Source organism: Lissotriton vulgaris, chromosome 10 (assembly GCF_964263255.1).
Source record: "Lissotriton vulgaris chromosome 10, aLisVul1.2, whole genome shotgun sequence".
Lineage (NCBI taxonomy): Eukaryota > Metazoa > Chordata > Amphibia > Caudata > Salamandridae > Lissotriton > Lissotriton vulgaris.
Genome location: NC_141698.1, coordinates 1,069,159,009 through 1,069,184,082, shown reverse-complemented (window position 1 = coordinate 1,069,184,082; position 25,074 = coordinate 1,069,159,009). Strand labels below are relative to the sequence as shown.

At 46.7% G+C, this 25,074-nt stretch overlaps 1 protein-coding gene across 1 annotated transcript in view; it reads left to right on the top strand.

Moving 5' to 3' along the window:
* Window positions 1–25,074, top strand: part of LRRC3B (leucine rich repeat containing 3B) — a 489,659-nt gene that overhangs the window by 53,621 nt on the left and 410,964 nt on the right. The gene's annotated exons all lie outside the window — the stretch shown is intronic.

The window sequence follows — 25,074 nt, the reverse complement described above, 5'->3', positions numbered from 1 at the left end:
TTCAGGAGACAACTCAAGACCTGGCTGTTCGAGCAGTAGCGGACCCCTTCCCCCAAGCGCCTCGAGGCCCTTCCGGGTGAGTAGTGCGCTATACAAATGTTATGATTGATTGATTGATTGATTGTCCCTTATATCCTCCACACTGATGTCTGATTAATATCCATTTCAGAGTGCTATGTGCTTGGAGAAACAATATCACAACAGTGGAGTGACAAGAAGGTGAAACAGAAAAACTTAGGTAATCTTTAGGTCCTGCAATAGAAGAAAGTCAATGTCTCCAGAGAGGGAAAAGCCACTAAGGTGGGGTCTGAGTGATTAAAAGACAGCCTTATGCAGCTCACTATCTTTAGATAAATAGGTTGTGTAGTGATTCAAGCACAAAGTCGGCCAATGTTTGTCATGTTTAGCCCTAAACAGGAGCTGAGCAACTTCTTTTGAAAATCTTTTTCCAAACTAAGTGGCTGAGGAAGTCAGCTCCAGAGGAAAGTGCCTTATGCACAGACAGTCTGTCTCCAAATAATTTTACTTCAGGAGGATGAGTAGAGGAGAATCTCAAATACCTGGGAAATTATAGGCCTGAAACAATTACTCATATAGCATAAATCCGATTCATGTACAATGTACAGAACTTTAAAGTGGGATTTTATTTTGACCGATCGTCAATGTAGAGATCTGAAAGTAGGGGTGATGCACTATTTACACATTAGGCCACTGATGGTTCTCCCAAGTAGTTTTGAATTATTTCAAGTTTGTAAATCAAGTTTTAGGAAGGCTAGTAAAGATGTTCTTGAAGCACTTTGAATGCTGCAGATAGGTTCAAAATTAACAAGATGCAGCTTTGGCTGAAATCTTTTGGATTTCATCAGTGGAGGGTGAGATATTGATACATTTAGTTATGGTGAGTCTTAGGGCTGGAAGGCACAGTTCCATACTGTAGGTAGCATTGCAGATGTCAGTGGGAGAAGCCCATCCGTTGAAGGACACTGCAATCTTATAATGTCCATCATCAGGACTGGAAAAAAAGCATGGTGAACGGTGGTGAGGGACTCCGTCGTAATGGCTGCATGAGATAGGTGACATAGATTTAACAATATTTCTAAGTTAGGGGATCTTGCTAGTATAGAATGACACTGAGTTATCCAGAGATGTTTGGAGGGTGTGACAGCCAAGAAAATGAGCTTTGGTGCTGGAAGATCTTTAAAAGTCCTTAATTATTACAAGAGATATTCTCTTCTTTCATGAATCAGGCTTGAAGTTTGCTTCTTTAGCAAACAACTTTGTTATTGTGGACATAGGTCCGACAGAAAGAAGCGTCAGCTGGCAACTGCAATTTTGACCATCTTCTTCGGCTCCTATTTTGGAATCCTAAACCAAATCCTCCAATGACCACCAGGACATCTTGGTTCTGCAGTTAAGCTACATTTCAAGAGTGGTAAATCTTTCCTCAGATTAACATTTTATACAGCTGATCTCCACTCCTGATAGTCATAAAAAGAGAGATCTATATAGGCTAGTCCTTTGCCCGGCTACATTTTTGGTTTAGGCCGTATCCAACAGGATCAAACACGTACGCTACAGCAGAGCATCCTTCCTTCCCTAAGGCATGCTAAGGGCTGTATTAGATGCGCACAGCCAGAGGCCCCAGAACTCAAACCTGAACAAATTCAATCAACCAAAGAGAATCCACCAAGATCACTGGAGCTGTGCACACTTGACTATACTGTCAGTCTCAACATGAAAGTCCTGACTCAGGTAATAAACTGTTCTCTGCAAGTACGCTTAGGTCTGGATGTCCATCTTTGATTGTCCATCTTCTTTATCATTAACCAAACCTTCTACCTTCTTCAAAGGGGACATTCACAGGATGACATGTTCTGCTGCCTTTTGAGATCCTGGCTTGCAACACTGCCATCGGACGGCAGCTCCATTTGCAGACAATTTTCTGGTCCACATCTCATTTACCCTCTAGTCCAAAGACATCTGTTCTTCAAGAGCAGGTATATTATTTATTTTACATTTTTGTAAATAGTGGCAAAATACCGGCAAATATGTTGAGGATCTGCTGAGTATTCCTACTCCTGCAGCATAACCGTTCAACCATAATCATGCAGGCACTCTAATCTAGGAAGAAAACCCCAAATTGTGACTGCAATGTAATTGCCAAAATATACATTGATATTCTTAAATGTTTGCAGTAAACCCGTAAATATGATTTATAAGAAATAATTGGTCTGGTGAGATTGTCAACGTCCATTGGGTATGATTCACAAAACATTTCCTAACTTGTGCAAAAATGTTTTGTGACTCTCAAATCTTTTCTTGAGTCAGCATGTCAGTTTCAAAATGCTGGCAACACATTTTGCAGGAGAGCACCAGTTTCAAATACAAAGTCATAGTTATCAGTTAACCTGTTTCCTATGCCCAGCAAAAGTTACTGTGAGTTCTCACTTTCTCAAGAAGAGTATTGGTACCCACATGGCTTTAGTCAGAGTCCTTCTCTTTTTAGAGTCACAATAGGAGTATAACAGAACATGTATAGCATCCTTTCTCCTTGTGTGTCCCAGTGAGTAGGATGGCCACGCCTCCTTTCTTGTGGAAAGGAGCTGTGTACAAACACAAAAGATGGACCTCATTAGGAGTGAGGTATGTATCAAAGACTCTGCTCTACAGCTGTCCGTGCAAACTATGGGGCATATTACCAAGCATAAGCGATAATTATCGCTATGCTTGGTTAGCGGCAATAATTTTATCGCCGTGCTTCTCCTATTGTTATCGCTTAGGAGCCTTGCTATTATCAAGGTTTATCTCCTAAGCGATAAAAATCGGCTGAAATGCATGAATATCGCTGAAAAGTAAGCGATATTCATGCATTACCGAGCTAATGCACCTAGCCATGTTATCCACCTACCATTGGATAACATGGCTAAGAACTGCTCAGGGCAGGCGTTAGCTTTTGGAGATATTCGCGCTTAGCTCGAATATTTCCAAAAGTTGGTAATCGGAGATAGTGATGTTAGCGACTGTTTTCAATCGCTAACATCTTGGCACGCCCACTTTGCATGTCATTAGCGATAATTATCGGCGATATGCAAAGTGGGCCCCTAAATGCCCGCTATCACCTACAAGCTATCGTTAACTGGTGTTAGCGACAGCTTGGTAATAGGGCGATGAAAATATCGCCGCATTAGCGGGAAAAAGTCCCGCTAATGCGGCGGTAATGGCCCTTGGCAATATGCCCCTATGTTTCACGATAGATTGGATGGTGCACAGCACACTAAAGGTGGCCTAGATTCTTCTAAAGATCATGTGTGCTGATGCTGAATAGAGCCTGAAATCGTATGCTTCAGGAACATGGGCTGAGTCCCAGGGCCGTAGCTTAGTCAGTGCAATTTTGGGATGTGTGAATCTCAAATTTCCCAACTAAAAGAGCAGTGGGCTGCAGGGTGGAGAGGTGAGATGACCAGGGGTTGGGATGGAATGTTTCCATAAGGAGCAGGGTTAGTACTGATTTGCATTAGGTGGGCCTCTGTCTAGAGTGCACAGTGGGCGAAAAATATTTGGGTGGAATACTAACCCGGGAGATTGCCACTGACTACACTATTTGTAAGCATCCATCCCATCACCTTTTGGTGTCTGATTGCCAATTCTGGCACAGCTTTCCAAGCCTAATACTGCCAATATTTGAGAAAACACAGCATGGTAAATTTGCAGCCGTTCAAGGAGTACTTTCATGTTTGCAGATTTACAATTGTTTTGTACAACAGTCCCTATATATATGTAAGTTCCCGCTCCAAATAAAGAACAAGTTGAAAGCTCTTAGTGTAATGAGAACAACGAGAAAACAGACACAGAGATATCATACGTAACTCAGTACCCAACTTCCAGGCCATGGGATGCGAATGGGTGAGTCACATCCCATTCACCGCCTCCCCTGAAGCTGTGCCCCTGCCCATCCCAGGCCTGGTAGTTCTTCCTGGATGTTAGTCGCTTTACAAATTAACATAACATAACATGACAATGATCACATACAACACAAAGGTCTGGAGTCCCTGTTCTAGGATCACTTATTTTAAATGTATTTTCACTGCATGGACTCTGCTAGGAGAAGCCTTGATGGCAGAGTTATCACGTCAGTGCCTGTAGGAAGTGCTCCATGTTTCCTGTCCTCGTCTTTTACAAATAATTTAATCAAGTGACTGATGGCCCCAAATAGAGGTAGGCACACCAGCAAATTAATAGGAAGGCAGAGCCAAGGGTCTGTGTTGTCTCGTAGAGTCCATGCACGAGTCAAGCCATGCAAGTAGTTGTCATGTATATTGTGCAACAAACATAACTAAACATTTTTAAAAAGTGTATTTCTTTAACCAAAGGATGTGTTTCACCTCAGTACATCAGATTATATCACTGCATAGACAGCCATTTAACAAAACTGATCCTTTTTAAACATGAACCTAGAAACATTAATGACAACCTCTCCCCTCGGCCCAAGTGACAATCCCATTAGTGAACTAAGAGGCTAGTCAGCAGTCATGGAAACCCTAGACGTGGCCTAGATTCTTACTATAGATGGAGCAAGATTACAGTCTATTAAATCAAACATAAGAGGTGCTTGTACAGAGCATTTCCTGAACTCAAGAACTTATAAGTACCCTCATATGTGATATAAAGAAGATGGAGGGGCTCTGTGTAATAACATGTTTGCTTAGAATCACACAATTCAGACAAAGTAAGGACGTCAGTATTGATTCCAGCTCATCTAGTTTCACATTTTGAAATTCAGCCACCAGATGTACAACTCTGTCTCTGTGTCTCTCTTTTTACATCAAAAGACACTCTTATGTCTGTTATTCTTGGCACACGGCGAGAAAAACTGACACAGACACAGCAGATCCAACTAAGGTCTCTCAGATCTAACTACCGAGCCAGGGATGCATTTATGTGTCAGACCCCAAACAACCACCCTCCCAGGACGATACGCCACTTTTAAGTCCTGAAACCCAGGAGAGCACCCTACCCTTTACACCAGGGCAGCTATTGCATGGGTAACTTAGCGCCCATGTTTGGATTGTCATGTTTAACCGAGTGACCCAAACTCTTGTGAAACCAGAGTGCATTTAAGTTAGATATCAAAACACAATGGTTCACCATACCTGTATAGTGTAAAATAAATCTATATATTGTAGGAGCAAAAATAGTGAACAATCAATGCTATATAAATTGTGAGCGTTATTAGTCCAAAGGGTGAACAAAGGCAAATAAGTTCATGTTTGTGACTGATACAGGTTCATAGTATCTCCTGAGAGTCTTGCTCTGCCACTTGTAATACCAGTACATTCTAGCCCCCTAGGGCTAATCTGCAGGGCTTTATAAGGTCTGAGAGTGATTTATCAGAGCACCTGAAGATAATTTACAATACAAGACCTAGACAGAATCCCTGTGGCCCAAAAATATTTTAGCATACAACAAAAAGCTGATCTTCGCAGAGAACTGAAGGATGAAAGCCTGTAGCATCCAAAACATAGGACATCTGAACATTTTCTGGAACAGTTCACTACTGTTTGGATCAGTGGACCCTAGACAACCACTGTCCTAAATTCAATGTAACATCCTGAATTATTGGCAACATATCAGTCTGCCACTATTTCAGAGAGTGAACATCTGACTGACACTTTACATTTTTTAAACACAGATGTGCTTTCTCCGATAGCAGTGGTCAGTTGCTTAGCACAATATGGAAGTAAACTGTGTTAAGTGACAGATTACCAAGGCACAGTGGGTAAACTGTCAAATAAAAAATATATATGGTAGGGGATCCATATATTTTGTATAGGAGTTCGCCCCTGGTGCTGCCGTATGCCTGGGTTGCTGGACATCAAGTCTTTCTAGCCTTGAGTCCAGGGAATGACTCTTCCATCCATCACTCAACACTTCCTGTCTCTTTATCTCACCCTTGCTGGCTCTTTTTCATCTATGCCATTTCCTTTGTCACTATGTTCCTCTCTTTCTTACCCTCCTTCTACCTCTATTTTCTTCTTTTCTCTCGCCTGCTCTGAGTCGCAGTCTGACGATGAAAACGAGTACTGGTCCCCAAAGATGACCATAGGTGTCCACCACCTGCAGATTTATGTACTAGCAACGTAAAGGAAGCAAGGGAAGACAATCAGCCTGATTCATGAAGCAAAATTGCGCCCGCAATAGCTGCGAAAAAGCTATCGCGGGCGCAATTTCAAAAAACGGAATTCACCATCAAAAAAGCGAAATCGCAAACCCAGATTTGCGAAATCGCTAAAACATTCGCAGAATCACATCAGGATACCAATAGCGATTCGGAAATAGCGAGAATGCACGGAATCTGCTAAAATAATAGCGAATTCGCACATTACTCGCAATCGGTATTCATGAAAAATCGCTATTAGCGAAAAAGCAAAAAATCACATTTTGCGAGGCGCAATTTAAGGAGAACCCAAAGCAGGTGGTAACCATCAAACCCATTTGAATTTTTTTTTTAAAAAACCGTTGGCTAATCAGTAACTGGTGCAGGCCTGACCAAACACACTTAAGGGGAAGCAGCAACAGCAGAAGGAGTCTCACAATGCCAGGAATGTACATGGTGGTCAGGCGGCGAAGGCTACAGCGAGCAGCAAGGAGGAGACGCAGAATCCAGGAGAGGATATTCCGCCAGCGGGTCACCCTGCCGGGCCAGACCAGAGAGCAAATATACGCAAAGTACCGGCTGAATGGGGCAATGATCATCAAGCTAATTCAGGACCTTGACCCCCTGATGCAGCGCCCAACAAGGCGGACCAATGCCGTCTCAACACATGTCCAGGTATTGTGTAGCCTGCACCTCCTGGCCTCTGGGAGCTTCCAGGGGATAGTTGCGGTAGCTGGGGGGATATCCCAGCCCACCATGTCCCGCTGCCTACATAGTTTCCTTGACGCAATGCAGACCCAGCTACACCAGCACATCAAATTTCCCACCAGCCAACAGGAATTGGATGAGACCAAGCTACAATTCTACAATGTTGCCCGTTTCCCACACGTGATAGGATGCATTGACTGTACCCACGTCCACATTTGCCCACCTACTGGAACGGAGTACATGTACCGCAATCGCAAGTCCTACCACTCCCTCAACATCCAGATGGTCTGCAATGCAAAGACATACATCACCAACATAGTGGCACAGTACCCGGGGAGTACACATGACTCTTTCATATTCCGCCACAGCGGCCTCCACACACGACTGGTCAGGGGAGACTTCGGGGAAGGACACCTACTTGGTAAGTACACTTTGCCCACAATGTCACATTGCCAATGACTAGCTGCGCTGCACAGGCACTCACCCTCTGCTCCTCTCATCCAGGTGACAGTGGCTACGCCCTGCGTGAATATCTCCTCACCCCATACCTCAACCCTGCTACACCACAGCAACGGCGTTACAACGTATCACACATACGCACAAGGAATTGCATAGAGAGAACATTTGGGCTACTGAAGAGCAGATTCCGCATACTTCATAAGACAGGTGGGGCCATGTACTACAGTCCTGAAGTGTGCTGCCGCATTGTGGCAGTGTGTGCAATACTACACAACATTGCTACCAAGCGCAGGATACCTGTCGACATCTCTGGCAGTGAATCGGAAGGGGACAACCGGCCACCTGCACATGCGCGCCATGCATGCGGCAAGAACCCAGCTGAAGGCCACAGCCGCCGCAACCACATCACAATGAACAGTTTCTAGTGCACCCTCTACCCTCACCCCACAAATCACAAATGCATGCAAAATGTAATAATGACACAACGCCAATGTGTGCTGCAAAATAAATTATTATTGTTTCATTCACAATAATGCTACCACTATAAATGTTGTCATTGGTAACAGTATTTCTGCATACTGCTGTGTGAAAGGACAGGGCAGGCTTATACTCAGCCTGTGCCAGAAATAGTCATATGAAGTCAATTGCGCCTCCTGCGCGAACCACCCAAGCGCCTCTGAGGCTCATCCTCTTCCAAGGCACGTGTACCTGCCGTGGGCCTGGTGCTGCGCCTGAGTGGCCCGACTTGTGAGGCAGAGTGGCTGCTCATGCTCGATGTCCCCTCACTGACATCATCACCCCCAGCAGTGGCAGGTAGGGCAGGAGGGTGTAGTGCTGTCACTGCAGTGGTCAGGTGGTCATGGACCCTGGCCACATCCTCGCAGCACTGGATGAGCTGCCGCTGCTGTGCAAGGGACCGCCGCGATAACTGTGATGTTGCATTGCCTACAACATAATTGGACCTGGTGTAGGCCGTCAGCCGGGTCAATAGCTGACGGTGGCGCCGGCGTGCTGCGTTGCGCTGAGATGTTATAGCTGCAGTGTTGGCCTGCATGGCTGCAGTCATGCGGGCCATTCCCTCTCCCACACCTGCCATGGCCGCCGTCATGCGGTCCATGCGGTCCCCCACTCCGGCCACATTGCGCCCAATGTTGTACAGCTGTAGCTGTATGGCACCTTGCCGGCGTGCCTGAAGCTGATGAATACGCAGCATGCGTCTTTCAACGCTCATTCGCGGCAGCCGCTGTCCATTCCCCCTCCTGCTGATTGCTGCATTTGACTGCTGGCGAGACCTGCCACACCTGCTCTGCTGGCCTGACACAGTGGCTGGCCGCTGTGTTGCAGCTGTCGCTGGCCCTGATGTAGTAGCACCAGCTGCTGGTGGTGTCACAGCAGGGGTTGCTGGTGCGGCAGGGGCTGGAGGCACACTGGTAGTGGGCCTGGCTGCGGCTGTAGTTGTTGCGGCTGAGGCTGGGGGCACGCTAGTTGTGGGCCTGGCTGCGGCTGTAGTTGTTGCGGCTGAGGCTGGGGGCATGCTAGTTGTGGGCCTGGCTGCGGCTGTAGTTGTTGCGGCTGAGGCTGGGGGCACGCTAGTTGTGGGCCTGGCTGCGGCAGTGGTTGCTGCGCCAGACGCAGGAGGCACACTGCTGGTGGACCTGGCTGCTGGTGTTGTTGCTGCGGCAGGGGCTGGTGCCTGTGTTTGTGGCGGCACATCCTCCTCATCCTGGGCCTCCTCATCTATTAGCAGCCTCTCGCTGTCGCTGCTGTCTGTGCCACCTGTGAGGGTAAGTGGACGTTCATTAGTTGAATGTATCTGTCACACGTGCAGTTGCTACTTGCATGCTGGGTGACATTCCCTGACTGGCTATGGCTTTGCGTACTTTGGAACCTGTCTGGCTGCATTGTGGTACTACTACATTGTGGCCACACTACATGTCCCACAATGCTTCAGGGCATTACCTGATGTGCAACAATGGCATGACTATGGAACATTATGGGAGCCTATATAGTCATGGACATTCATAGGGGACAGGGTCGCAGTCGCATGCCACTTACCTTGGATGTCTTGGGTGGGGCGGGATGAGTCCAGACGAGTTACTCCAATGTACGCCTCCCTCTCAAGCGTGTCTTCCACTTGGTCCTCCAAGGCTGTGTTTGGAGGGACTGTAGGTCCTCCCCCTCCAGTGCCCGATGCCTCTCCAAGGCGCTCTGCCACCTTCTCTTTGGCACGACCTCGGAGGTCGTACCATCTTTTTTTTAGTTCGTCCAGTGACCTATCAGCCACACTCACGGAGTTCACCGTGGACGCTATTCCCTGCCAGATCCTCCTTTTTTCCTGCTCCGGCACCCTCCTAGAGTCCTTGCCAAACAGTTTGGAGTGGTTGGCCACCACCCCTTCAAATGTTAACTTCCTCTTCCGCCCTGTGGTGTTGCTGGGCCCAGGAACAGCTTCCTCAGACATGGCAGCACTGTTGTTGCAGAGTAGGAATCCAACAAGATTAGCTGGTGCTCTCCCAGTTGCTGACTCGAGGTCTGCCTCACTGTGGTGAATGGGGGTGGGAACTGGCTGCTTCCTGGTTGTGATGTCATCACTGTGCTCGAAATGCGACTTCCCATTTTCCCGATCTCGCGATTTTGCGATCTCACAATTAGCGATATCGCTATTTGCGATATCGCAATCCCGACACGGATGTAGCCGGAAATAGCGATTTTTCTGCGATTATCGATAATCGCTAACGGAATTTGCGGCCGCGTGCGAATCACATTTTTTTATCGCAAAACATCATGAATTCCGATCTGCGATTTCTCAATAGCGAATCGCAATTTTTCGCTATTTGAGAATCGCAGATGCCGGTTTTCATGAATCAGGCTGTATATGTACATCTTTAGTCAAATCACATTGGTAAGGTACCCCTTCTCAGCATAGCTGCCATGGTTTCAGATTGGTATGTGTGACATTTCCGTAATTTCAGTGTAATTATGAGTGACATTTCAACAACTATGAGTGACACTTTCTTGCGAGCAAAATCAAGGAATGAAGGTGTGGGAAACACATAAATATTAGAAAAGTACACCAATTTGAGCAATGAGAAACTCCAAGAAGATCTTAAAACTGCTTAAAAACACCAGAAATGGAAGGGCACCAACAGGACACAGACTGCGTCACTGCAGTTATCAGAAAGCGAGGGCAGGCAGGCACTACAGCTGCTCAGAAGATGATCTCATTGATCTGACCATTCATGACAGCGTGCTAGCCTAAAAAGCAAATTTTATAGCATAGCAAGTGCAACTAGAAGATTATACGGTCACTCAGTCTTAGGCATCCACTGATTTTGCATGCCTGGTGAGCTAGAGACGCAGCAACAGGCAGGTCCCGTCATATTCAGCAGCCTGCTGCCGGTCTCCATGGCAGCATAGACTTCATGAGACAGTGCAGGAACTACTTAGACAAATGCAGGCAATATGTACTTCCTTAAACAAGAACACAGGTAGCCATTGGACAGAAAGTATTCGCCTGGCCTAAAAAGCAACAACTGCTGCTGCACTTGGTACATACAATGAAAATAGAACAAAATAACAGATAACATCAGATTTATAAGGGGTAGCAGTGCACACAAAGGGTAAACATGTTTGTATACTTCAAATTTGGCAGTGTTCCTATGTGGAATGTGTTGAAAGTCATTCTCCGCTTGTAAGAGACTATTGTATAAACTACAGTGTCTTTGGTACTCCTAAAAACATGTTTTCCTCTTTGCATACTTCCCCTGAGCTACCTCGGCAAAAACACTAGGATGTCAACCTCAGTTTGAAACTATGGTCTTCAAAGCAGCATGTAGCGCCTGGAAGTGAGCCAAGTGAGCTATACATCAGGGCTCGTACTGAAGCCTGCAAGTGCAACACTGCTACACAAACCTACTCACTGACCTGGGGCGCTGTGGCGCGGGCACTGTGTCAGCCTGTCACTTGGTGTTTAGTGGTGCTGCTACAAATAAAATGACAATAAAGTGACAGTTCGCTAACTCATAGTGCTGTGCAAGGGAGAGTTCTTCTCTCATAGCCAAGAGAGAAGTGTTTCTCATCGAATTACACTGAAAGGCAGAGCTGACAGTGCATCTGCGGGTGAGATGCACATTTTTCTGGTAGTTAAACCTAATTTTGCATGGTACCTGCAAATTGAGGGTAACTTGCCAGGTGTACATTGTTTATAATAAATATATATATATATTTTTACAGAGTTTTATATAGCGCAAACTTGACTCGAATCAGGTACCAGAGCAATTTACATAGCACCAGTTGCATTACATGAGGACACATTCCTTTTTGTTAGGCACAGGAATTTGCCCAGAATCACAGGATGTTTAGCGTCATTGCCGAGACTCGAACCCCGTTCCCCAGATTCGAGAGCGACTGCCCTAGCCGTTAGGCCAACTCCTCTCCAGCCTGATTTGCTGCTAAATTGAAGTGAAATTTAGTTTTTGTGTTTTTCGCATGGTTTCTCAGTAGGGGAAAGACACAGCTGATCTACATTTTCTCCTTCCTTTAGCAGTGAAACAGGGGTTGGCATTTGTGTTATTATATTAACACACACAGGCTGGTACTTACTCGGGCCACAGCAGCAGATGAGAGTCAGCCAGGACTTTTGGACTGTGGCAGGTGGTGCTCCATAATTGCAGGCAGCGACTCTGGTCTGCAAGGTTGGCTGCAGCAGGCAGGCTCAGGCCTCGGCAGTTCGAGTTTGCCGCCCGGCCCGCCTCCATTGATAGTAGTCCACTGGCGTGTCCTGACTCCAGTGAGTCCCAAGCCGAGCTGTCCAGTGAGAGACTGTCCTGGCGGCTGCTGCAACCCGGGTCACTGACTCCTCTCTATCTCCCTCGAGACAGCTGCGGCAATATATTGAATAAGGTAATAACAGCTGACATCACATGGCGGCCCGGGCCAGTTTAAGCTGCGTCAGGCAGCGATGCGAGCGGCGACATCATGATTTAATTTGCAGTGCCACCCACAAACCAGTAGCCAGCCACCTTCCTCCCAAAACAAACTCCATGAGCTCTGACAGTAGAATGTGATGTCCCCGCGGCGCCGGCATGTAGCACACAACTTGACTGGGCTTGGATGTCATGGTAATAGTCATTGGGCATACACTACCTTGATGACGTCAGGCTGACACTCAGTGAGAGCTGAGCCGCGGGTAATCACAGTAATGAATTGTGAGACATTGTAGCAGTTGAGTGAGTGTGAGCCTGCCTGAAGCCTTAACTCAGCTGCGAGCCCCAATCCTGCAGGAGTAGCACGCACACGCAATGAGCGGTGCGCTTCCAGCTTCCACACTTTAGTTTTAACCAAATCAATTATCTCAAAGACCTGATTGGTGGCTCAATACAAACAAACGTTAGAAATAAATTGTTTGATTAGACAACAAATCAATTGCAAAACTGAGATACATTCAGTCAAAGAACAATACTACACAGGTGTCTGCTTCAAAAAGTCAAGATTTATACAAAAAGTTGTGTTATATAAAAGGGTACATACTACAATTCATAAAAGGCAAAAGTAACTGAAAATAATATTCTATCATAGAGATCTTGCTAGCATGAGTACTTCAGCCATGACCCATTTCAAATATTGAATAGGAACAACATAATTAACTACACAATGAAACTTTCCCCAAGACACTAATGACAAAGACAATGGGTTTGATTGTCGACGTTTCGGTCTTTATAGCGAAAACATCTGTAAGACCATCTTCAGGACGTAAGTTCTATTGTGTACTGATGACCCTGATAAATTGGGAACCTTATCGTAAGGTCCAGACTTAAAGTGGACTGCTGTAGGAGAGCTATTTTTGAGGCGCTTCAAGAATCAAAATTAAATTGAGATTGACTACAGTGGGGCAAACGCTCACCACATGGTCTTTATTTTCAAACAATGGAGACAACCGTAATTACAGAGGTTTAATCTGTCAATTTAAACGGAGAGGTGCTTAGTTAATTCTAGTCATCCATCACCTCCTATATGATCTGAAAGTGATATCCGGTTCACAGGTAGACAGAAAACTAGGTATTTTCTCACACCACCATGCCCGCCAGACGCGTCCTTGGGAAGTTGACAAGTCAGGCAGGGCTTTTGAGCAATGCATTCGACGACCGTTTAAAGCCATCCCAATGCGAGATTTAGGCTCCATTTTCACATGGTCTTACCCCTTTTGATTGTCCCTGCTTTAAGCTGCCACCTAAGAGATCTGTAATGCATCACAGTGGCAGGTACAGTATCCCTGTGATCAGCTGACCGGGTGGCAGCACTGATTATAGCATCCTGCTTTATTGTTTCAAGAAGGGAATCATTTGATTTAATTTCTCTAATTACTCTAAAGAGTAACTTTGATTTTTTTTACTGAGCTTATTCCTTCAGGCCTACAAGCTTATTCCTTCGTTTAATTATGCCCGATAAGGAGAGAGAGACTCCTGAGATCCAAGATGGGAACATTAATTAGAAAATCATTAACAGATTAATTCAATATGAAATGCGTAACTCTGTACGTGAAACCATTGACCAAGTCATGGAAAATAAAAAAAACTAAGAGGGGTTCCGATAAAGAGTTCTGTTCAATTTCGGAGGGAAATTTCGATAATGGGGAAAAAGGAGGTAAAAAAGAAGCAAGACAAGACATATTGAGAGAGGGTCTACACCCTTAAAAAGGATGGAGGGACCAAGCACCTCAAAAGGGAAGGATGTCCTATGCGGTATGAGAAAGAGAGGTGCTGATGCGGCTTGATAGAAACGGGTGTCTTGGACGGCACACAAGACATGGACACTCAAGAGATTGAGGGGTTTCTTTACAAGCCCCCTGTCCCGCTGGTACGTCAGTTGTCCCATATTAAAAGTGGCACACCGGTGGCGCAAGTGGCTTTTAAATAAGCGCCTGAGTTTGGGGAGAATGAGCTCCAGAGAGATAGTGAGGCGCTCTATAACAAGTCCATACTTGACCTCCAACAAGGAGATGTTGATTTGGTTGACCTCTTCAGTAAGGACACAGTTCCTTCTACCTCCAAAGGCGCTGTCAAGAAACCTCTAGAAGAAGAAATATTTTTGCCCCACAATATTAAAGCGTTCCATGCGTCGGACGGCCCTTGGCAGTCTGACGTCATGGTGGGCGTGCCCGTCAGAGGGCTGGGGTCCATCCGATTTTCGCATACGTAAAATCCGCCCGCACAGCGGGGAAATTTGCATCGCAGCGAACGGGTTAAACATCCCAGAAGTGCAGAATAGTGGCCAAGTGAGCATGAAAATTCGTTTTGACACACACTCACAGTGAGAACGGATAAGGATTTGGATCAAGGATGTCCAATGGTGTTCCAGGATGGCTGGAGTGCGGATAGATTTTCAGGATATCCAACTGCAACAATCTTACATAAAATGACATAATAGATCTTACATAGAATGAAAGAATAAGGACATTGCTGTAAAGTCAGAGGTTAAAAAAATTGGATTGGCTCCAGCCCTCAAGGGCCAATTTAGAGCAACCTTAGTGCGATGGAGTGAAATCCAAATTCACAGCGTAACCTTTTCATATCCATTGACACCACCCCGATAGATCCATACACAGGTTACTTATTCTAGGCTTTAGAGGGACCCATAACCTTCCCCTCCTTTATAGGAGTGCTGATCACTGCCCTTTCAACTCCAGATGCTTGTTCTCAACTCCCAAAATCCTTCTCTGCATCTGCAAGATTAATACATAGGGCAGTTAGTTAAATTGTTTACTGGTCACAAAAATATTAGTCACAAATTGCAACTAGATTTGTGCAATTAGTAATTCGTTTATTGGCCCCATAGTCCTTCAACCGTGTGTGTATCTTTAGTCGTTAACAGGCCCTCCCCTGCTCCCTGCTCAGGAACCCTGGCACGCTCTTCCTCCTCGGTGTGACTTCTCACTTGTTACAGTGCCAGAAGGAGATGGCACCATCACGAGAGAAGTTCCCAATTAACCTCAAAGGCTGAGATCTCACCCCGGAGACACGGCTGCTCGCTCGGTGTTGCTCCTGCTACGCAAGGGAGAGCCTGCAAGGTGTGAAAGCATGCACACCTCCCCCAGAGAGTTACAGCACCCCCTTCCAGGGTGTTGCTACTCTGCAGTATGCCTCTGTCTGCATTTGTATGTCGAGCAACAAATAACCATCTCTTTTTCTATCCATGCTCCCATATCTGTGTGCCATCCCTTTCTCTTTTGTTTATTATTTATTCCAATTGTACACCATCTACGTACCCCAAAGGGTGTCTAGCCCTGGACGAAATGTAAATTATACCGGTGTAATCCACGGAATTTTGTGTTACGCTTGTATTGCGAGTTATCTGAAATCACGCCATTATGTCACTCCACTTAACTGCAAGCCATTTGTGGTACAAATTGCCGCAAACACACAATTCTTAGTAACATTTTCAGAGAAAGCACAGGAACAATATAATGAGAGCAGCTTTGGCTTGTGGTGCTTTTGTTTAAATGCATCCTCTACTAAAATACAGATTGGCATTTGCTGTATGTCACATACTTAGGTGGAGGCAAATTGTGCAAATTTGCTGGTAGAGCTAGGCAAGCACACCAAGAAGACATTCAATGTTAATAGGCAAATAACCATCCTTCTGGAAGTTTCTGAACAAAAACATAGTTTGATCCATTAGGAACTGAGGGCAGGCATTCCAGTGCTTGAAAGGAACAATGGTGCCCTTTTCCATTAAAAAAACCTCTTAGACCGGTATCCAAGGCAGTGATGCCACAACTGGCATTGACAACTCTGTTGCGGGCAGGAGGCGGGGCAATGCGGCGGGGCCACAGGGCAGGCAAGGCCGCATGGGACCCATCTGGGATGTTGAGGTTGCTTGCCAAGAGTGCCCCTAGGGCCTTCCTGCTATCACGCAGCAAACTGTGCCACATACAACCCCTTCTGCAGCCGACTCAGTCTCAGGGTAACCAGTGTGGGCAGTTATGAGACACAATACAGTCAATATCCAGCCCAGTGCTTATCTTTGAAAGAAAAAAAAATACTTTAATCATGAAGTTGTTCTAAATACTACTCACTTGAATGAACATACACAGTCAGAGACTCTAGGTGCTATCTCATGTACGTGATCTAACCAATCCTCTCCCTCGCTGTTCCCTCCGAAGCAATCTCCCCGGGTTTTTGGTTCTTCTCATCTTTAAGGGCAATCAGGAGCAGCATCAATCAGGCTCAGGTGCAGAATTGGTTATCAGAAACTCACTATCTTTTTCTTACCCCTTCTTGAAATATGTGATTTCTCTTGGGCTCTTACCGCTGCCACCATGTACCCAGACTCGAAAGAGCTATGGGGAACCGGCCACTGTTTGCCAAAGTTTTTCTGAGCCTGGCTGCGTTCAGCAGCGCGTCTGCCCATCCTCTCCTTGATAGGTCACAGTGCCCGGTCCTGCAGGGATGGAGTTGCGGATCAGGGCACAGCGGTGCTGATGCTGAGGCTCTGCTGTAGTAGGTGGAGTCCACCAGTCAGGTGATCAGCAGTCTTTAAGTGTTGCTCTCCTGAATTGGCCTAAGGTAGATGCTAGTCCTGGGGGGTCCTCAGGAACTGGCAGTTGCAGCCCCCTTCGGTGCCTACTGTATTCAGCAGATGCCGCCCATACTGGGCTCTCTGTGGTCATGCCATGGCTGCCCAAAATGGACCTACGGCAATCTTGCAGACCTGGTGACCTGTTTACCACCAAGAACCAGAGTGAAAATCTTGGAGGGGCCTACAGGCGCCAAGGTCCCTCAAGCGTCTCTGAGGTCACGCTGGGCATCGCGTCTTTCCTGCAGGGCCAGACAAGCTCCTTCAATCTCTCAGGAAGCAGGCAGGTGCTTCAGGACAGGAACACAGCTCCTCCAGCTTAACATCAAGCCTTCCGGTGATGCACCCTTATTTCCGGCTGACTGGGTGTCATGCAGACAGTCGCTCTGGGGCATACCAGTTCTTTGAGCACTCCGCTGAGCACTGTCTTCCTTTGTCAATGTGGGGGTAGTTTGGGTCCCATGGATATACACAACTTCTAGACAGGGGATGTAGATCCACTATCTCAACCTCAACTGGTCTGAGGTGGCTGTTATTTCAAGTGTCCTTTCCCGGCTGCTCGCCAGGCACAGAGTTTGTGTAGAGTGAATTTTCTGACCACAGGTAGTACAAAGCTGTCTGCTTCCTGGAGCATGCATGACAGAAGCACACAACAAGTTGTTATGGTGTGTTGATTTGCATAGCACACTAATCACCCAAAAGGGTATCCAGGCGATTGGGCAGGTGTGTGGTCCCCAAACTGCTTACACTAAGAGCCAGGCCTTCAGCTTCGTGCGGAACTCAATAAGTGAGGAGGAGGCTCTGATGTGTTGACAGAGGTCGTTCCATGTCTTGGGTGTGATGTAGGAGAATGAGTCACCTCCAGTTTTTCTTTTTCAGATGAGGGCGCACGTGTGAGTGAGAGTGAGGCAGAGTGTAGGTGTCTGGTGGATTGGTATGTATATGGTGTATACGGCTGTTCAGGTATTTTGGTCCTGTGTTGTGTCGGGCTTTGTATGTGTGCGTGAGAAGTTTGAACTGGCTGCGCTTGTAAATGAGGAGCCAGTGAAGCTTCCTGAGGTCTGGTGTCATGTGGGTGCCGCGTGGCAGATCAAGTATGAGTCTTGTGGCAGTGCTCTGGATGCTCTGGAGTCTTTGAAGGAGTATTATTTGGAGATTCCAGCGTAGAGAGGGTTGCTGCAGTCCAGTCTGCTGGTGGTGAGTGCTTGTGTGTGACAATCCATCTTGTGTTCTAAGGCAACAATTTGAAGATTTTTTGCAGCATGCATAGGATTATTTTGTCCATCAGGGAGAGGATGAGTTGGGTGTCATCTGCGTAGGAGATGACGGTGGTCTCTTGTGAATTGATGATGTTAGCAAGCGGTCTCATGTATATTTTGAAAAGGATGGGTCAGGGGGCTGATCCTTGTGGGTCTAGGTATATCAGTTTGTTAGTCTCTGGTGTGAAGGGAGGCAGCCTGACCCTTTGGGTTCTTCCTGTAAGAAAGGAACAGATCCATTTGAGATTGTATTCTTGTATGCCTGTCTGCTGGAGTCTTCTGATGAGAGTGTAATGGGAGTCATTATCGTTGGCTGCAAGGAGGTAGGATAAGGCTGCTGTTTCTCCTCAGTCCAGGATGTTTCAAATGTCTTCGGTGGCCACAATAAGTGTTGTTTCTTGCCCTCACAACTTTAGTATGGTGTTAGTGAGCTAGAGGTATAGAGACCAGTGGGATTCATTTTGCATGAGACCCAGTACAGCATCTAAAATGCAAAAGACAAAGCAGGGGGCATCAACTGCTGCCTCTCGCTGCCACTAATTCATGGTTACGGATAACCGTCGTTATGTTCTGACAGGTAGTTCAAGTTCAAGTTCAGGAATTTGTATAGCGCACTACTCACCCAGAGGATCTCAAGGCGCTTGAGGGAGGTTGAGTGCATTACTTATCGAATAGCCAGGTTTTTAGTTGCTTTCTGAAGGAGAGGTGGTTCTGTGTAAGTCGGAGGTGAGTGGGGAGAGAATTCCAGGTTTTGGCCGCTAAGTAGGAGAAGGATCTTCCTCCCATGGTGGATCTGTGGATGCGCGGAATTGCGGCGAGGGCTAGGTTGGATGATCGTAGTTGGCGGGTGGGAGTGTAGAAGGACAGTCGTGTGTTGAGGCATTCTGGTCCTAGGTCGTAGAGGGCCTTGTGTGCGTGGGTGAGGAGACGGAACGTTATTCTCTTGTTAACAGGGAGCCAGTGGAGATCCTTCAGGTGACCGGAAATGTGAGCATGACGGGGGATGTCCAGTATGAGTCTGGCTGAGGCGTTTTGGATGAGTTGGAGTTTTTTCTGTAGTTCGGCTGTGGTCCCGGCGTAAAGGGTATTTCCATAATTTAGTCGGCTGGTGACCAGTGCGTGGGTGACTGTCTTTCTTGTTTCGGTGGGGATTCAGCGGAAGATTTTTTTGAGCAGAGCATGCGTAGGATGTTGAAGCATGAAGAAGAGACGGCGTTGACTTGTCTGGTCATCGAGAGGGAGGAGTCTAGGATGAAGCCCAGGTTACGTGCGTGATCTGTAGGTATGGGTGCTGTGCCCAGGGCCGGTGGCCACCATGAGTCGTCCCAGGCAGAGGGGGATGATCCTAAGATGAGGACTTCCGTTTTGTCCGAGTTAAGTTTTAAACGGCTGTTCTTCATCCATTCGGCTACTTCTTTCATTCCTTTGTGTAGATTGGTTTTGGCGGAGTTTGGGTCTTTGGTGAGGGAGAGGATCAGCTGGGTGTCATCTGCGTAGGAGATGATGTTGAGGTTGTGTTGGCGGGCGATGGATGCGAGGGGACTCATGTATACATTGAAGAGGGTGGGGCTGAGTGAAGATCCTTGTGGTACACCACAGATGACTTCGGTGGCCTCTGATTTGAATGGGGGGAGGCGGACTCTCTGGGTTCTTCCGGCGAGGAACGAGATGATCCAATCCAAAGCTTTCCCTTGAATTCCTACGTTGTTGAGGCGTTGTATGAGTGTGCTATGACATACTTTGTCGAAGGTGGCGGAGAGGTCGAGTAGGATGAGGGCAACTGTTTCACCGTTGTCCAGTAGCGTTCGGATGTCGCCTGTAGCTGCGATGAGGGCGGTTTCGGTGCTGTGTTTGGCTCGGAAGCCGGACTGTGAAGGGTCGAGGGAATTGTTGGATTCAAGGAAGGTGGCGAGCTGACTATTGACGGCTTTCTCAATGACTTTGGCAGGAAATGGGAGGAGTGAGATGGGGCGGTAGTTCTTAAGTTCAGAGGGGTCTGCTGTGGGTTTCTTCAGAAGGGCGCTGAGTTCGGCATGTTTCCGGGAAGGTAGCGGAGTTGAAGGAACAGTTGATGACATTGCGGAGATGGGGTGCGATAATAGAGTCTGCTTTGTTGAAGGTGTGGTGGGGACATGGGTCGGTTGGCGATCCTGAGTGGATGGAGTTCATCAGGCGGATGGTGTCTTCAGTGGATATTGTGTTCCAGGCGAAAAGGTTGTGAGAGTGCTGTTTTGGTTTGGTGGTGGGTGGAGTGGGCTGTTCATCAGACTCGTTTTCAAAGCTGTTATGTATGTCGGCGATTTTGTTGTGGAAGAAAGAGGATAAAGAGTCGCAGAGGTCTTGGGAAGGAGTGATGTCGTTGGTGCCGGCGGTGGGGTTGGTAAATTCTTTGACGATGTCAAATAGTTCCTTGCTGTTGTGGGCGTTGTTGTCGAGTCGATCCTTGAATGCTGATTTCTTGGTGGATCGGATCAATTGGTGGTGTTTGCAGGTGGTGTCCTTGAAGGTGGTCAGGTTGTCAGAGGTTGGGTTTTTTCTCCAGGTTTTCTCGAGGGTCCGGCATAACTTTTTGGATGTATTAAGGTCATCAATGAACCAGGGGGCCTTTTTGCTACCTTGTTTGATCTGATGGTTTTTCAAGGGTGCTAGTGCGTCAGCGCTGTGGGTGATCCATTGTGTGACTTTGGTGGCAGCTTGGTTGGGGTCCGATGATATGGTAGGAGGGTTATGGTTTAGCGATGTGAGGAGTTGGTCGGTGGTGATTTTGTTCCAGTTTCTTCGAGGAATGGGTTGTGGGGGGTTGTGGGTCGTGGTCTTTTTGTAGCTGAAGTGAACGCAGCTGTGGTCTGTCCAATGGAGAGCTGTGGTGTGATCGAAGGAGATGTGTTTGCTGGAGGTGAAGATAGGGTCGAGCGTGTGTCCGGCAAGGTGGGTGGGGATGTCAACAAGTTGTTTGAGTCCGAGATTGGCCAGGTTGTCCAGAAGGGTGGTGGTGTTGCTGTCGTTTTTCTTTTCCAGGTGGAAGTTGAAGTCTCCCAGTAGAATGTAGTTCTCGGAGGTGAGGGCATGTGGGCTGACGAAGTCAGTGATGTCTTTGTTGAATTGTGTGCGGGTTCCTGGTGGTCTGTAGATGAGGGTGCCTCTAAGTGTGGTCCTGGGGTCGGTGTGGATGTGGAAGTGAAGGTGTTCGGCGGTCGCGAGGTTAACGTCGGAACTGGTCGTGATTCGGATGGGGTTCTTATGGACGATGGCGATGCCTCCTCCTGCTTGGTTGGTGCGATCTTTTCGGATGATCTTGTAAGCGTCCGGGATGGCTATGGCGATGTCGGCGGCTGATGAGGCGTATTTCCAGATTTCTGTAAGGAAGGCGACGTCCGGCGATGCAGTGTCGAGTAGGTCCCAGAGTTCGGTGGCCGAGCGGGTGTTCAGCAAGATGCACTTCAGGTGGTTGGAGTTGGGGCTGTGTTTGGAGGTAGTGGGTTTGGTGTGGGTCCTGGTGCAGGCGAACTTGCAGGAGAGGCAGGTGAATGGACCATGAGTGTGTCCTTGGGCAGCTGCGCAGCATTGTGGTGTGCGTCCGGGGTTGAGGGCATGGAGGGTAGCGGCCTCATACGTTATGCGGGAGGAGTGTCTAATGTGAGGACCAGGGGGGTCTGGCGCTGGGCACGGTCCAGGCGTGGACGGGCGTAGACGGGCTTACCTTTGGCGCACCAAAGGTAAGATGTTGTATCCAATTTTTTCATTTTTGTCGGATTATGGAAAAGATTTGGATTTCTTTAAAGGAGTCTGTATGACCTGCTACAAAAATAAATAAGAATACAGGACGTGCCAGCAATCACTAAGCAAACTGTTATTCAGTAAATGAGCAAAAAGTTTCCTGTAACCGTTTGATTCCACGTGGGACAGCCATAGAAAGTATTTGCACGGCGAAGCGCCCAAAAATGCTACCTTACACTCTCATCGAATGGTCTCTGAATCTGATACATATTTATATGATTTGATAAGGGGTGATGAGAACTCAATACTATCTGTAAAGTGTCTCAAAGATTTGTACGGTGGTTCAGTTATTCCTTTTCTGGTAGACCACCAGGTTCTTCTGCCTCTACTACCACCTTCTCCGATGCTTCTGTAACTTGGAAAGTCCTCTTCTACAAACAATGATCCCCTCTTAAATTAAGTGGTTTAAAATCTTCTTCAAGGTAGATGTGCCTTTCCCATACACTTCCTAAATTGACAGCTACACACCTGACTACATTTAAGTTTTTATTTTCACGCAATTTTATTTCGGGTTAGTTAAAACCATTGCTATAATTTCTTTATGTGTCACAGTATCGATGCTTGCAAAATTGAACTTAATATAAAAACTATTAAAGGGAGAACAAGTCCTCTGTTACAAAAACTAAAAATACTAACATGGAGCTGCCATATGCCATAATTAAATACATTAGTATTCTAAAAAACTAGAAAGCATTACACATAATGAAGATTAAAATCCTCAGGTAAAAACATTTGAAAAAGGTCACAGTCAGTTCATATTATGGGAGCATTTAGTTAAATATTTTCTTGCACTTTACACACATGTAACTATTTGTACAGATAGATGATGCAAGTCTCCATCCATCTTTACAGATAGCTGCAAGTCTCCATCCGTCTTTACATATAGCTGCAAGTCTCCATCCGTCTTTACACATAGCTGCAAGTCTCCATCCATCTTTACACATAGCTGCAAGTCTCCAACCGTCTTTACACATAGCTGCAAGTCTCCATTCGTCTTTACACGTAGCTGTAAGTCTCCATTCGTCTTTACACGTAGCTATAAGTCTCCACCCATCTTTACAGATAGTTGCAAGTCTCCATCCATCTTTACACATAGCTGCAAGTCTCCAACCGTCTTTACACATAGCTGCAAGTCTCCATTCGTCTTTACACGTAGCTGTAAGTCTCCATTCGTCTTTACACGTAGCTATAAGTCTCCACCCATCTTTACAGATAGTTGCAAGTCTCCATCCACCTTTACATATAGCTGCAAGTCTCCATCCGTCTTTACACATAGCTGCAAGTCTCCATTCGTCTTTACACATAGCTGCAAGTCTCCATTCATCTTTACACATAGCTGCAAGTCTCCATCCGTCTTTACACATAACTGCAAGTTTCCATTCGTCATTGCACGTAGCTGTAATTCTCCATTCGTCTTTACACGTAGCTGTAAGTCTCCATTCGTCTTTACACGTAGCTGTAAGTCTCCACCCATCTTTAAGATAGCTGCAAGTCTCCCTCCACCTTTACATATAGCTGCAAGTCTCTATCCATCTTTACATATAGCTGCAAGTCTCCATCCGTCTTTACACATAGCTGCAAGTCTCCATCCGTCTTTACACATAGCTGCAAGTCTCCAGTCGTCTTTACACATAGCTGTAAGTCTCCATTCGTCTTTACACGTAGCTGTAAGTCTCCACCCATCTTTACAGATAGCTGCAAGTGTTCATCCATCTTTACAGATAGCTGCAAGTCTCCATCCATCTTTACAGCTAGCTGGAAGTCTCCATCCGTGTTTACAGAAGGGTGAAAGTCTCCATCCGTCTTTAGAGATAGCTGCAAGTCTCCATCCGTCTTTACACATAGCTGCAAGTCTCCATCCATCTTTACAGATAGCTGAAAGACTCCTTCCGTCTTTACAGATAGCTGCAAGTTTCCATCCATCTTTACACATTGCTGCAAGTCTCCATCCGTCTTTACAGATAGCCAAAAGTCTCCATCCGCCTTTACAGATAGCTGCAAGTCTCCATCCATCTTTACTGATAGCCGAAAGTCTCCATCCGCCTTTATATATTGCTGCAAGTCTCCATCCATCTTTACAGATAGCCGAAAGTCTCCATCCGCCTTTACATATTGCTGCAAGTCTCCATCCATCTTTACAGATAGCCGAAAGTCTCCATCCGCCTTTACATATAGCTGCAAGTCTCCATCTGCCTTTACATATAGCTGCAAGTCTCCATCCGCCTTTACATATAGCTGCAAGTCTCCATCCGCCTTTACATATAGCTGCAAGTCTCCATCCGCCTTTACAGATAGCTGCAAGTCTCCATCCGCCTTTACAGATAGCTGCTAGTCTCCATCCGCCTTTACAGATAGCTGCTAGTCTCCATCCGTCTTTACAGATAGCTGCTAGTCTCCATCCACCTAAGCTCTAAAGCATGTCCCCTGTACAGGTTTGTGTATTAATGAGCTTAATAATTGGCTTCAGGAAACATGTGCTTAGGATCTAGACCTGGGCACATCCGGACAGCATGACTCGAATGTTAATGCTTGTAAGTACAGACCCTGGTAGTTCTTATTACCGGTCCAAAAATACTGCCAAGATTTCCTGAATTTATATTAGTGTCAGAATAAATCTAAGGACCTGATTGCAAGTATGGCGGTCCTAAGATTGCAGTAGCCGTGGTGGCGGTCCGAACGCCCTACTACAAGTTTGGCAGTCAGATTGCCACCACCGCCAGGATCCTGGACCCCGATGGGGCAGCGGTAGGAAAATCGGTGGTCTGTGGCGGCGGTGCCGGGATGATTACGACCTGCCTTACTGACAACCCCTCTGCTTGCACTGTTGTGTGTGCACTATGCGTCATGCACAACATGGTACATGTCACACAGTGCACCAATGTGCAAGCGGCGGTTTCAGACCCGTAATGAGCTCAAGCATTCAGCTGGCATTGCACCACCGAGACAACACCGCCAGCTCAGCTGTGTTAGTTGTAATATGGCAGTCGGGAAGCCGCTGGCTTGCCGACATTCTGCTGACTGCCGTAGTGGTGGTGCGGCGCCTGAACCGCCAAACTCGTAAATAGGCCCTAAGTCTATGAACAGTGACAGCATGCACGGTTTTACATATGTAATGCTGGGAAACACCTGAAAAGGAGTCAATGA